The sequence below is a fragment of the Ovis canadensis genome, chromosome 2 (assembly GCF_042477335.2).
Source record: "Ovis canadensis isolate MfBH-ARS-UI-01 breed Bighorn chromosome 2, ARS-UI_OviCan_v2, whole genome shotgun sequence".
In the NCBI taxonomy this organism is placed as follows: Eukaryota; Metazoa; Chordata; class Mammalia; order Artiodactyla; family Bovidae; genus Ovis; species Ovis canadensis.
In genome coordinates this window covers 149723605-149738532 of record NC_091246.1, presented here as the reverse complement: position 1 = coordinate 149738532, position 14928 = coordinate 149723605, and the positions used below count along the sequence as shown (strand labels likewise).

Here is a 14928-nt window from a genome sequence, read left to right as displayed (position 1 = left end):
CTAAGTATGCTGAGTTTGGGCTTCCCTGGTGGCTCAGGGGTAAAGAATCTGCTGTCAATGCAGGAGACCTGGGTTCAATCCATCCCTGGGTCAGGAAGATTCCCTGGAGAAGGAAATGGCAACACTCCAGTATTCTTGCCTGGGAAATCCCATGGACAGAGAAGCCTGGGCTACAGTCTATGGGGTCTCAAAGAGTCAGACACAACTCAGCGACTAAACAACAACATGCTGAGTTTATCAGACCCTCTTTAATACAAAGCAAAGTGAGGAATATTTTACTCAAAGAATTCCACACTTCACAATTTCTTAGGGAAGGAGTAGTAATGATAATAGAGGACACTGACTCGCTCTGTGCCAGGCACTGATTAGCTCATCTGTATCTTGACAGTAACTCTGTGAGATAAAGGTGATTATGGTCCTCATTTTGCAGATAAGGAAACAATAGGATTCAGAGAGGATAAGTAATTAGGATGAGAAGTCCAAAGTCACATGGCTAGTAATCATGCCACCAAATCCAGTGTCTTTTCTTTCTTAGAAAAAGTAAAAATCAGAGGCTCTCCCTAAAAAATAATTTACTGATTTGTTTCTCCAGCTTCATCTTACATGCTCTCCTACATGCGTGCTCCTCCCTAGTCAAATGTATCTGTTTGCCATTCCCAGAAAGTCCCTTCTCTGGCCTCTGACTTTCAGAAACCTTCCCTCTGCCTGAACTCTCACTCACAACCAATTGCTGCCTGTTAAAATCCTACCTATACCCCAAGGCTCATCATACCTAAATTCTGAGTCAGAAGTTGTTTTGCCTTCCTCTGAACTCCAACAGCTTGCACATATTGTCTTTAAAATGCATATAATAATTATAATACTCTGGCTTCTGCTTTTATTAAGGATGTGCCTTATTGCTTCTACATTTTAAGTTTCTTGAAGATAAAGATTTTACTGCTTATCTGCCACAGTCAGCAGGATATTATTAGATATCTTCTAAATATAAGTACCTAAAACAAATTCTGCCAATGCCCTATCCAGTGTGTTAGTTCTGGTCACATGTAGGAATTGAATACTTAAATTACAGCTAGTGCCAAATCTGAAATGATAATATTTTGGGATATTGGCTTAAATTACAGAAAAAATATCAGCATTAGTAACATTAATTTCACTTGTTTATTTTGTCTTTTTTTAATGTTAACATCTAGAAATTTTCAAAGTACATATGTTCATCGCATATCTGTAGTGGTGAGTGCTGGTTCAGTATATACCTTTCCCCTATTCCTTTTCCATCCACCAAGTGATCAAACCTACTAACAAATGAATTAAGAAAGCAGGCAATCCCCTGTTCTAAGATGCTCTAAAAGGGAGAGGCACACTCTCTCTGTATCATTTTTCTGTTTCACTTGGTTAGATTGCTGTTTTTGTCTGTAATTCCTAGGATTTTGGACCAAGAAACAAAAGTGAACATTGTGTGTTTGTGCATGTGCGTGTGCGTGTGTAAGAGACAGAGAAACATGAAAAGTAACATTTAAACACATTTAAACATCTAAATCAGAATATAACCAGAATTATAGAAAGCTTTCCATTTTGAAGTAAATTGGCATCAAGGAAAAGAGAAAGCAAACAAAGTGCTCAGCCCAGTAAACGGCCCTTGGTCCAGTCCTATCGTGATGTCAGTTTTGCTTCAGCTATAGTAGACAGCCCTACAAGCTGCCCCCAGCCACGTCTCTCCTACTGCTTGCTGGTGCCTTGTGCTTTAGGCAGTTTCTTTCCAGGCAACCACAGACTGTTTACTGACTGTAATCAAAATGACAGCACGCTGTTTTCACAACCCAGCGTTAAGAGTCGATTGCCTTTTTCACTTGGCAACCTAAGGGAGCTTGAGGTACAACTTGCATCACTTCAAGATGGTGGTGCTTACTTCATATGTAACCTGCATCCTTTGAGGCTTAAACTACGGAGGAATTGAGAGTTATCTAGCATGCGCAGGAAGGCTGTAAAATCTGCCTTCAGATTAGCGCTAGTGGTAAACTCCACCGGAGCACACTTATTTAGGTGTGGTTGCAGTTCTGCTGTGGTTCTTCGTCAGCCAGAACCCAGCCACCTGAGCAGCTTCTCTTTTAAGCATCCCCACCCCAACCCCACCCCATCCCAGCTAGATGGTTATAATGTTGTGGAGTCTGATCACCTTGAAGATGGAGAGGAGATGCAGAGGAGAGTGTAATACAATAGAAAACATGCCCTACCCCTAAGAGAGTCAGAAGAAAACAGAATGAGGGGAATGTAACCTGTGATTCAAGTAATCTGTAAGGTCTAGGCTTGTCCTTGATGTCACTTGCTGTGACATGTTGAATGCTCAGTGTTTTTGGTATTGAGTGTCTACATCTGTTATGGAGAAGGAAGCAGGGAAGTGACTAGTTGATATGTAATGCCTCTTTTATCTCTAAAGCACTGGAACTCTGTGCTTGGTGTATTCCAACATTCATCCCTTCTGAAACACAGTGATCTGAGGGTACAGTAGTTACCTTATACTCTGAACTCAAAGGGTCATTGAATATTGGACTAATGATGTAACTGGGGTTGGCTGTGTTATACCTTTTAGAGTCTGTCTTCATATTCAGAATATTTTATGGGCTATGTGCTTATTCAAATTTGAGCTTTTTTTTTTATGAATCAATATGATGAATACCTTGAGAAGAGTATAGCTGGAGGGTTGGTTGCTAAAGAGAATTGTCCCTCACATCCTTTCTATTTAGATACTCAATTCTGTACACATAATTTCTTCCTAAATTGGTGATATCAAAAATCTTCTATACAAATAACAATTTAAAAAAAACTAACAAAACTTCGAGTCTAGGTTTCAGTGAAATACGATCAGTCATGGAAGAAAATGTGAAAACACAGAGTCTCTATGTTTTTCCTTCAGCCACTTAGCACATCATTGGTACCAAAGTAGAGCAAAGACTGTGCGCTGCCTGAGTTAGGTGTAGATGTTACCACTTATTTGGGTTTCCCTGTTGGTCAGCAGTAAAGAATCCCCCTGTAAAGCAGGAGACATTCAATACCTGCATTGGAAAGATCCCCTGGAAGAGGGCATGGCAACCTACTCCAGTACTCTTGCCTGGCAGGCTTCAGTCCATAGAGTTGCAAAGAGTCAGATATGACCGAAGTGACTGAACATGCACCCACATTACCACTTAATTGCAGCAGGATCACACAGTGGAGGGTCTCTGCATGTAAACACGGGAGGAATACTGTTCAGAGCTCAACTCTTTGGGGGCTAAAGGAAGCCAGAATGCCACAGGCAAGAGAAAATTACATTTGACGCAAAATTTTCTTTAGAGATTGCAACAACCAATATGCTAATTAGAGTCAAGACAGGCATAGCCTGCCTGGCCCTTCCCAGGATGCAGGATCTAGCAAGACTGGCTAGTGAGGGCAGCAATCATAAGGAGAAACAAAAGCGTTGAACAGAGGAGATGCTAGGAAGGACAGAGCTGGAATTTGTGGCGTTTCTACAGTGTTCCATGTATGGAACTTGAACTAACTACTCAAGGACATGGATAATTTAGGATTCTGATAAAACTGCCTGTGCAAAGTTGGGCATTGAATTCATTTATTCTTCAAACGTCTTTCTCCTTTTAAAAAAAATAATAAGACTTTATTTTTCTAGGGCAGTTCTAGGTTACCAAGAACTTGAATAGAAAGTTCACAGACACAGAAAACACACTTATGCTTACCGAAAGGGAAAGGGGAAGGGAGGGATAAATTTAGGAGTTTGCAGATACAAACTACTATATATAAAATAAACAACAAAGGTCTACTGTATAGCATAGGGGACTATATTCAGTATCTTATAATAATCTACAATGAAAAAGAAAAAAATGCATATACATATATATGAATTACTTTACTATACACCAGAAACTAACACAACATTGTATGTCAACTACACTTTAATTTTTAAAAAATCCAATAAAACATAAAATATCTATCAAATGTTGAAAAAAAAAGTTCAAAGAGTTTCCAAATCAAATGTGCCTTTTTATGTCTTAAATATTCAGTTTTCAAATTTTTTATTCAGGAAGAAATTGAGAATAAATAGAAAGTATTTTGTTATGCATAAAATTTCCCAAATTTAGCTTTCCAGAGGGATCTGGATTATTGGAGAAAGTGAGTATTATTTTATGGTTACATCTGTCTCACAGAATGTTGTTTGAAGCGTAATACAGTTATATAGTACATTTAATGGTTATTTAAAAGAAATGTGTCTTAACGATGACTCAGGATAATTTTGAGACACAGAGTAAACAACAAGTTTAACACATGTATGAGAGAGCTTACTACTGCAGTTTCCAGGGCGTATTTAACTCGTGCTAATTTGCATAGAGATCTGCATCAGGATTTGGATGTGCCCTGCCACTTTTCATTTACTCCTAAGCATTACCCTTCCCCTTTTCAAAACATACTTAATGCTTTTGAATAACAAATTGGAATTCTTTCCCCCAAAGAATCAAGTTATTTCTCACAGTTGTCACTGTGTTGGTGGAGGAAATGGTCATATCAACTGTAAATATTTTGCTCTCTACACTGACTAAGGTGTCCTTATCTTTCATTAAAAAAACATTTATTTTTGGTTCAGGCTTTCATTCTTATTAATATTTTACTGGTTTGTTATTTATATTTTTATTGTAGACTGCCTAAGTACTTTGAATATAAAGGTAGGATGTCATTTTTTTTTAAAAAATCACTGATCTAATCCCAGTTTGAGAACCCAAGCACCATTTCATCAACGTCTACCATAAACTGAGCCCAGATATAATATAGTGTTGCTTCTGTTCACCATGGAACCACTAGCCTCCTGTTTCAAAACACACGTATTCTCATCCTGAGATTTAACAGATCTTTCCTATAGGATGATAATTTTTGTGACTTGGTTGAAAAAATGGTAGAAGTCATGAAGAAAGCATAGTTAAGTAGAAATAGTAAAGGATGTTTCTCCAGAGGAAAGACTTTAGGATATAATCTGCTCTGAAGGATGGAGAGGATTGCTTTTATAGAGGCTACCACAGACTCTCCCTAGTTGTGGAAAGAATTGTGGAAAATCAACATGGAAAAGCAACCGTGATGTTAACCTAGAAAATGTTCAAAAGGCTGACTTACCTTCATAATGGAATTCGTTTTAGGAAAATCAGTTCATTATTAATTCCACTTAACTTTTTTTAGGTTAATTCACTTCTTCCTCAGAAATGCCACTTTCTGACAATACATTTTTAAGTGACTTTTGGCTTTAAATAATTTGTTGGTTTATGGATCTGCTTTATCTCTAAATCTGCCACAATTGAAGTTTAAAATAATTCGAAATCAATGTTTTGTTTCCAACTGAATGAACTGGCTATTCAAAGAATTATCTTTCAATGACCACTCTTATTTGATTTTAAGACTTAATTTTCAAAGGAACAATTTACAAGGTACAGAATAAAAAGAGGGCAAATCTCTGGTTGTACAAATTGAACTTCATGGATGCTTATGTCTAACAGTACACAATTGTTTGTATTGTTAGTTTGAAAAATATATCACAACCAGCAGCTGGGTCAACTTTCTAATAGAGGTAAGGGTAGGAAATTACCAGTTTGAAATATAAAACTGCTTAAACATATAGAATAAATACCAGCCTTTTCAACTGAAGGGGAAATGGACACAAATGTACTTTTTGTTACTTTAAGTATTTGCATAGTCTTTTTACTTAACACGTGCCCACTTGTTAGAATTTTGAAATTATTCTAAAAGCCATTTCTCAGTTGTCTTTCGCTTCTCTAGCCAAACTTTCATTAGCTTTTCTTGTTTTTCTCCATCTTCCTTTAGTCAATTGCTTTTCAAACCTGACTGCATATTTGAACTATGCTTGCAGAGCTTTTAAACACTGATGCCCAGGCTCAGCCAGCGCATTTAATTGAATTGGCCTAAGGTGGAGCAAGCTTTACTGTTTGGTTTTTGTTTTTTTTTTAAGCTTTGCTCTTTTTGAAGCTTCCCAGATGATTCCAGTGTGTAGCCAGAGCTGTGCCCCACTCTTTCTGAATAAGCCCATCATGTTTTATCTATTTCCATTTTCTCTCAGATATTTTCATATCTATTTCCTTTAAACTGTTCTTTTCCCTCCTTTTATTATTATTAGTGAGGTTTAAAAATCTGACTTTTTTTTTTTGCAGTTTTCATTTTGCTTTTTCTTTCTAATTTTCCATGTACTGGTGAAGAAGTTCTCATTCCAGACATATATATTTGATTTTTATTCTTATCTAATACCACCAAGTTTTACATCAATGAAAAAGAATATATTTCATTCTATACGCAATATATGTGTGTATTATATACTTTTGTCTGTTCTTTCAATGTTAATATAATAATTTACTTTAATTTTTGGAATTGATATATTAAGATTGATAGTAGAACCCCATAAAAGTGTTGAAAACTAATATGAAGAATGGATTTACTTGAGTTGTAATCATTAATGGCTATGATTAAAGAGACTTTAATAAGATATTTTAGAACTTTGAGACCATGTTAACTCAATGACATGTAAATATTCTATTAATGATATCTTTTATCTTTTCTCAGCTAAAGGACATGTTTTTCCTACAAATTTCAATAATTTCAGAACAGTGTAGAAGTGAGAATATTACATACTTCATCAACTAGCATAGCTGTAACAAGATATCCATAGCAAAAGAAGTATTAATGGCAACAAAAAAAGGGGAGTAAAAAGATCTAAGTAGATAAAATTCAGTGATGTAATTAGCAGCAGTAAAAATAGAATTATGAGAGGGAATATGTAGAAGATCCAAGGATTTGAAATGAAAGAGAAAAATGATGGGCAGTTAGTTAAGCCTGGAGGAGCAGATAGGAAATATGAGTGCCTGTGTGGCACTTCCTCCAAATACAGTCAAGCCATTTCTTCTCCATGAAGTTTATTTACCATTATTGGTAAAAATACTGGTTGGATTGGCAAAAGGGAAAAATACCTGGCCAAAGAAAACATCTATTTCTGCTTTATTGACTATGCCAAAGCCTTTGACTGTGTGGATCACAATAAACTGTGGAAAATTCTGAAAGAGATGGGAATACCAGACCACCTAACCTGCCTTTTGAGAAATCTGTATGCAGGTCAAGAAGCAACAGTTAGAACTGGACCTGGAACAACACACTGGTTCCAAATAAGAAAAGGAGTACGTCAAGGCTGTATACTGTCACCCTGCTTATTTAACTTATATGCAGAGTACATCATGAGAAATGCTGGGCTGGAAGAAGCACAAGCTAGAATCAAGATTGCCGGAAGAAAAATCAATAATCTCAGATATGCAGATGATACCGCCCTTATGGCAGAAAGTGAAGAGGAACTAAAAAGCCTCTTGATGAAAGTGAAAGAGGAGAGTGAAAAAGTTGGCTTAAAGCTCAACATTCAGAAAACAAAGATCATGGCATCTAGTCCCATCACTTCATGGGAAATAGATGGAGAGACAGTGGAAACAGTGTTAGACTTTATTTTGGGGGGCTCCAAAATCACTGCAGATGGTGACTGCAGCCATGAAATTCAAAGACGCTTACTCCGTGGAAGGAAAGTTTTGACCAACCTAGATAGCATATTGAAAAGCAGAGACATTACTTTGCCAACAAAGGTCCGTCTAGTCAAGGCTATGATTTTTCTTGTGGTCATGTATGGATGCGAGAGTTGGACTGTGAAGAAAGCTGAGCACCAAAGAATTGATACTTTTGAACTGTGGTGTTGGAGAAGACTCTTGAGAGTCCCTTGGACTGCAAGGAGATCCAACCAGTCCCTTCTAAAGGAGTTCGGCCCTGGGTGTTCATTGGAAGGACTGATGCTAAAGCTGAAACTCCAATACTTTGGCCACCTCATGTGAAGAATTGACTCATTGGAAAAGACTCTGATGCTGGGAGGGATTGGGGGCAGGAGGAAAATAGGATGACAGAGGATGAGACGGCCCATCACTGACTCGATGGACGTGAGTTTGTGTAAACTCTGGGAGTTGGTGATGGACAAGGAGGCCCGGCGTGCTGCAATTCATGGGGTTGCAAAGAGTCGGACATGACTGAGCGACTGAACTGAACTGAACTGAAAAGTCCCTTGGCCATATCCTGCCTGTAGGTATGCTTTGTGGAATCCATCCAATATTGTAAATAATTTGAAATAGATGACAACATTTAACAAGAGGGAAGTTTCTCAAAAAAGAAATCTAGATTTTAAGCTTCTTTGGAAAAACCATTAGATTCAATAGTCTCCTGGCCCTTAGGAGCATCCCCTCTTTAGACAGCACATGTGCTGTGGAGTTTTTTAGTCCCAACCTGACTTGCTTTACTCATTTCTCTCACCTGCATCATGCATGTAGGAATTTGGGCTTATTTCTTGGAGAATTCATTCTTTTTTTTTTTTTTTGGAGAATTCATTCTTAAGTGTATGTCCATCCATGGTGTAAGTCCCATGAAAAGAAATTGTTCGGAATACTTTGTCTATGGCCCTACCATGCTGAATGTACTCAATCTCATCATAATACTCTGCAAAAGCAATTTACATAAAGAAAAATAAATGTTACAAGACAGCAAAGACACAGAGAAGCTAACAAACAGGTGATTGGTTCTCAAATAGAAGCTTGAGCCCATAAAATGTGTCCTATTAATAAGCTCTGCATGAATTTTTGGGGTTTGGTTCAGAAGTGCAATGTCACTTAATAACAGGAGCTGGGATTTAGTGAATTATTCCAGTTCAAGCTCTTGGAAAAAGAAAAGGACAAAATGTTCTGTACGACCGAAGTAAGAATAGAGTATCTTCTGAATATTAGGAGATTAAAATTCCCAAAAGTGAGCTTCTTGGCAGAAAATGGCCAAGGTTATTTAAGGAGTGACTTCCCATCTTTGAAATCACCCATTGAATAAAAAAATATTAAACTACTGTTTAAAAATTTAAAGACCATCATTTCTTTCTCTTTCCTCCAGCTCAGAACTTAATCACATGCAGGGCTCCCTATATGCAGTCTAGAAAAGCATGAAAAGCTAATTCAACTATTACAGAAATAACTCCAAACTTTTAAAAGTTTTCTCTGAACTAAAACAACCCCTGAGAATTCCCTAATACAGCTACCACCTAGCATATGCTTCTATGCACTGTATTTGTGTTTAATAGGTAAATTTAATTTGTAAGCATGCTTATAAATTACTTTGCAGTTACTCTCTCTTCATTTATCTTGAGCAGAAATTTCTTTAAAGTTCTCTCTATAAAGTCCTTTTTTACTTCAAAACCTGGAAAAATGAGGTAGAGTATTATAAGAATCACTCAATAAATAGGAGGAATAGTAAAACTTCTGTTATGCAGTTGAGTGGGTATTCATATAAAATTTAAAGAATTCTATTGTGGCTGATTAGATGTCTGAACATAGATTCAGATTTTACAGAGCTGGTGTCCATCAGACAGGTCAGCAAGCACATCTTTGCTTAGCAAGAGAGCAAGATTTTCTTTATTAACTTAGTTTCAGGTAAAATTAACAGAAAATTAACACTATTCTGCTCTTAACTCTATACATAAACCCACTAAAATGTATGCAAAGAATGTGTTAACTTCACCCCAGTGTGAAAAATATTATCAAGTAAAGCTGAACTAAAGTGGTAGCTTTCTAATCAAAGATAAATATATGAACTTGCAACCCAAGAGGCAATACAATTGGCTTTTATCCGTCCCAGATTTCATAACTACCTCAAAGAACAACCTACCTCAAGAACTTGTAGTTTGGATACCAGGTTCTACATTGGATTGCCATTAAAGGTGTTTATGGTGTAAAATTCAAGTGAAAGTAAAGATAATTTAGGATTAAAGTTAATAAAAATTTAAAATAGACCCCTAGTACAGAAGTGTACTGTTAATATCTTAAATTATATTTCAGGAGTTATGTGTGTGTGTTAGTCACTCAGTCATGTCTGACTCTGTGACCCTGCGGATTGTAACTCACCAGGCTTCTCTGTCCATGGGATTCTCCAGGCAAGAATACTGGAGTGTATTGCCATTCCCTTCTCCAGAGGATCTTCCCCACCCAGGGATTGAACCCTGGTCTCCTGCATTGCAGGCAGATTCTTTACCATTTGAACTATAGGGAAGTCCTTATTGCAGGAGTAGGTGGATAAATTAATCCTAAAGTTTTAGAGAACTGCTAAAACAATCATCAATATTAAGGTAGAATGAATAATATATTTTAGATGACAAGGTAAACATTATTGCCAACCTTCAGTGAGTTCACAGTGTTCCTATACATGAATGATAATGAGAAAGAAAGCAATCTGCACAGCCACTCAGGCAAGAACATTTCACCATCTAATCACATTTCATTCCTCAGTGAAAAAAAAGTGTAAGTTTTTGTATGCTTACACTTATGGGTGCTTTCATTTAACCCCTAAAAATAAGGAATCAGAAGAGCTGGGAATGAGCTGGCGTCAGGAAGATGGACTAAAGCAGGGCACTGTCTAACTGAGAAAATTTCCCCTCGTGTCTTGAAGACTCTCAAACTCAAGGCCATTTCAGATCTGTCTAATCATGAGCCCATTAAGGCGTCTTGGCTGCCATGAAGATGAAACTGACATCGCAGTTATTTGAGTCACTTTAAAGAGGCCTAGGGTGGTTGAAGGGAAGGATTGGGAGGCCTGGGGTGCTGAAAAGACCTCCCAGCTCTAGCTCCCTAAGATCCCAGTAGCACACAGCTGTCAAGACCATGAAGCTGTTTGTAGAAAAAATCCTTTGTAGGGAAGCAGAGATTTTGCTGTATTTCAACAGTTTCATCCGGCACAGTTTGACTTTCTACCTTTTATTGCACCATCAATTCTATTTAAGCAGTAGACAGTTTGAGTTGATCACATAGCCCACACATACAGTCACTTCTGAGATTTAGGTTCTTTAACTTGATGGTCATAGTGGAAATTAATTCTTGGGGAAACGTAGGTTTTTTTTTGTGACTCTTCACAGAGGCCAACTGTCTAATAGTTGTATAGATTAAAGCACAAGCGAAATAAAGCCTTTTGCCCCTATTTTGTTAAAAAGAAAAAAGCCTTAGAAGTGGAGTCCATAATAATGTATCATTGGCAAAAGAGTGGTCTTCTAGAAGGTATGAGAGTTCTATGAGCAATTCAGGAAATGGCCAGGATGTTAACACTGATTGATGTTATTATAGAGAACACATTTTGTTGTTGTTTCAGCAAGGGCATGCTTCCAGGATAAGAACTATTCCCTTTTCAACTACGGAATCTCTTGGCAGTTTCACTGTATTCTTCCTGTTGTGGTAGAAGATGCACTACCATCACCAGCATTAAAAAATAATACCTGTTCCTTTTGGCAAGCATTGGTGAACAGGGGAGGAGGGATGGGTTGGCACTTAATTGTGCCCCAGGATATACAATAAACACTGGACAGTCAGTATTTATTTACACAATCCTGCAATGTCGGCATCATCATTCCTGTTTATACAGGTGATATAATAGAGGCTCAGAAGGTTTAAATCTTTGTTAGTTAATAGTGGACCTAGGATTCATTTGGGAATTCCCAGGTGGCTCAGTGGTAGAGAATCCACCTGCCAATACAAGAGACACAAATTTGATCCCTGGGTCAGGAAGATCCCTGAAGTAGGAAATGGCAACCCATTCCAGTATTCTTGCCTGAAAAATTCCATGGACAGAGGGGCCTGGTGGGCTGCAGTCCATGGGATTGCAGAGAGTTGGACACAACTGAAGCAACTAAGCACACACAATCACGTATATGAATCAAGCACGTGCACACACACACATAAGATTCATCCCACTAGCCATCGCTCTTAACCGCTTCTCCATGTTGCTTTCTGGTTGTTCCCGCACAGAAGGAACTGGCCAAGGACCTTTAAACATCTCTATTTCTCTATCCTCATGTTTAGCACAAGATTAATGGTAATATAAAACTCAGTGAAAATCAGAGATATATCAGATTACAATCAAGCTGAGAAATCAATTGGTGAAAATCCAGATAAATTAGGAACAATGAGTGAGAAGTGTCCTTATATATCCTTGATTCCCATTTCCATCTTTTACAAGTGTCCCTTCTGAGGCAACAAAACTCATTAGTAGCAGAATTTGAATCAGAAATCAAGACTTCCAGCTCAGTGCCCAACCTATTTTTCTCTACCACACCAGTACATTACAGTATTATTTTTGACCCACAAATGAAGTCACTACTAGTTCTTTTTAAGAATAAGATACCAAATGTATTTGATATATCATTTAATTGAAACATGTTTGATTTCTAACAATTTTCAAAGAGCACATTTGGTGAATAACTCTGTATGCATTTGCTCTTCACATGGTTACTACATATATAGAAAGAATTAAGAGATTCTTGCAACTATACTGATAAAAATATTACTAATAGGAACAAAATATAAGCATCCATTCATAAATGTAAAACAGTTCAGAAAGACCAGCTCTGGTGTTTACACAGAACAAAGTTACATTCAGTCACCTGTAGTGAAGCTTGGAGTGTACAATATGCTCAAGCCAATTAACATCCTTTTCTGGGAACCCTTTTCAAAGAAACAGTTTTCTTTATAGCCAATGGTAGGAGCTCAAAAATATACAAGACCCAGGAATTTTCTCTGAGGCAACCACTATTTTGTAATTTTTTAGAGGAAGTATTATTGCTAGCCAAAGTAAAATCTTGGATGAGAAATCAGTATTTTTCCATATCATTAGAGATTATAGTTGTTTTTAAAGCAGAGGCCACAAGTTCTATTTTTAGGCTGGTTTGACCAGTACTGACTAGAAACCCATGTTGAAATCAGAGGTCTTTATTCCACACAGGGCACTCACTGCTTGGACTGATTGTGATGAAATGTTTTCATGCATAATCTTCCAAGCATATACACTTTTATTCGTCTCCCTATGTTACATTATACCACCTGTTGTATTTTTTAAAAACCTCTATGATTTTTAAAACTCTTCATTAAATTAATACTTATAGATTTTCTGCCAATAATTTTCTGTTCTATGTGATTGGTAATTGAATGCAATCTTTATGATTATTCTATAAAATATTTTAAAGAAACTGCAGAAAATATATATTATAAAATAAATAATTGCTTTTTGTCCAAGTAGCCCTCCTTGATAATTAGTAGTAATAATGATAATAATAACCAGTCATTAAAATATACACAGAAAAAAATACAGAAATATATGAAGCTTATAACTCGAGGGTACAATACCCTTTTAAATCAATAAATAAAGTGGTAAATAATGTAAAATGAATATGTTAAAATAAAGAAATAACACATAATGGAGTATTTAGGGATAGTTTTATTACTAGAAGGTTAAATCTCATTTTAATGGGTTAGTATTGGTGAGAATAGATTATTTTACAGACAAATGATAATGTTTTTCAACAGCTATCCACCTCTATATTGTTATCATTCCCTATACGCATGGCCTCCCAAAGCTGTTACAAAAAGACTAAAGCACGAGAATGACAGTCCCAATGTCACTATACATTTATGTTCAAAAAATACTAGGCACACTGGAATTTTAAATAGAGAAAGTATAGCAACTAAATCAACTAGGTTAGCTTTGTGTAATAAAAAATATTTTCTCTTGACTACAGTGAATCATAAGCATCAACATGTTTCAAAAATACAAGCTCAGTAATGCCTAGTCTGTACCATAAGTCACCATTTCTAGACAGAGGCTCTTCCTTTGAGATAAAGGAATAGTAAGCAGTTTACACATCAAAGGGTGCGTTTGGTCCTTGTAATTGACATTAAAACAACATTAGGTTAAAAATAGCAGCATGAAGATGATTTAAAATAAGAGAAATGATCTGGTTGTTATATTCTATGTTTCAGATAATTGAATGTTTTGCCAGCTTACCTGATGAAACAGAGCCTTATGGATCACAGCATAACAAAGCCCGCATCCAAGATGGTTAGAGTATAAAGAGCCTTCCCCTGCAGTTGTTCAGATTTTTGGCCACAGAGGTTTACATATTAACTACAATGTTTTCCTCCCCACCCCCCTTTGCTTTCTCTCTGAACAAGAAAACAAAGAAACCTTTCCAGAATCCTCTCTGCTTATGCCTCCGCTTCCTGTTCTGAGATTCACTCTATGGTACCCAACATATATCAGAAAACAGCTTTGAGGGGGAAAAAAAAAGAAAAAAAAAAAAAAGCTGACAGCACTCGACATAGTACCGCCATCTACTGGCAGACACACAAAATTGAACAAAAGGATGAACATACCCATTATTCTTTATCATACCTATGCCCTACACATGAATATGTAAAAAATATTCTTTTGCATACTAAATTGTTGGAGTATGCACAGTTTTCTGATATTATATATTTTTCTAAATTGTATAAGTTTACAATGTTGATTCAACCATAAATGAATACAATTAAAAACCCTCCAAATTTCTGTTTGAAAATCAGGTTTATGGACTACATGTAGAGTTTTGCAAAATCTCTCTTGTAGCCTGCTCTAGTCTTCTGAAAACTTTATCTTCCCACTGGATGAATTCTTTCTGAGTGACTAATATGTCTCCTTAAAGAACAAGGTAATAGTCATTCGCCGGCAGTCATTTTATGTTGCTTTTTGGTAAAACATTTATAAGTAGTAATATCTGGGAAGTATTTTTAACTTCAGTAGATCTATGGGTTATGTGCTCTATGTATATGATGGGAGGAACAGGTGAAATTCATCTTACATATGATAATATAATCAAAGGTTATATATTATTATATCTAGGTCTTTAAAATATTGTAGTTAAGAAAACATGGCTTATACGGATTTTGAAGCACACAATACATAAGCAAAATGACTTTATCAGTTTATTAAGAGATTTCTTAACTAATCTAAGTGCATTTCATTTGAATTTTCAATTTA

General features: G+C 36.5%; 1 protein-coding gene across 1 annotated transcript in view; it reads right to left on the bottom strand.

Moving 5' to 3' along the window:
* Positions 1-14139, bottom strand: part of LOC138432785 (sodium channel protein type 3 subunit alpha-like) — a 114485-nt gene extending 100346 nt beyond the window's left edge. The window contains exon 1 of the mRNA XM_069574323.1: positions 13918-14139. The gene's annotated coding sequence lies outside the window, so the exon portion shown is untranslated. The remainder of the gene's footprint in view (positions 1-13917) is intronic.
* Between the last annotated feature and the right edge of the window lie 789 nt (positions 14140-14928).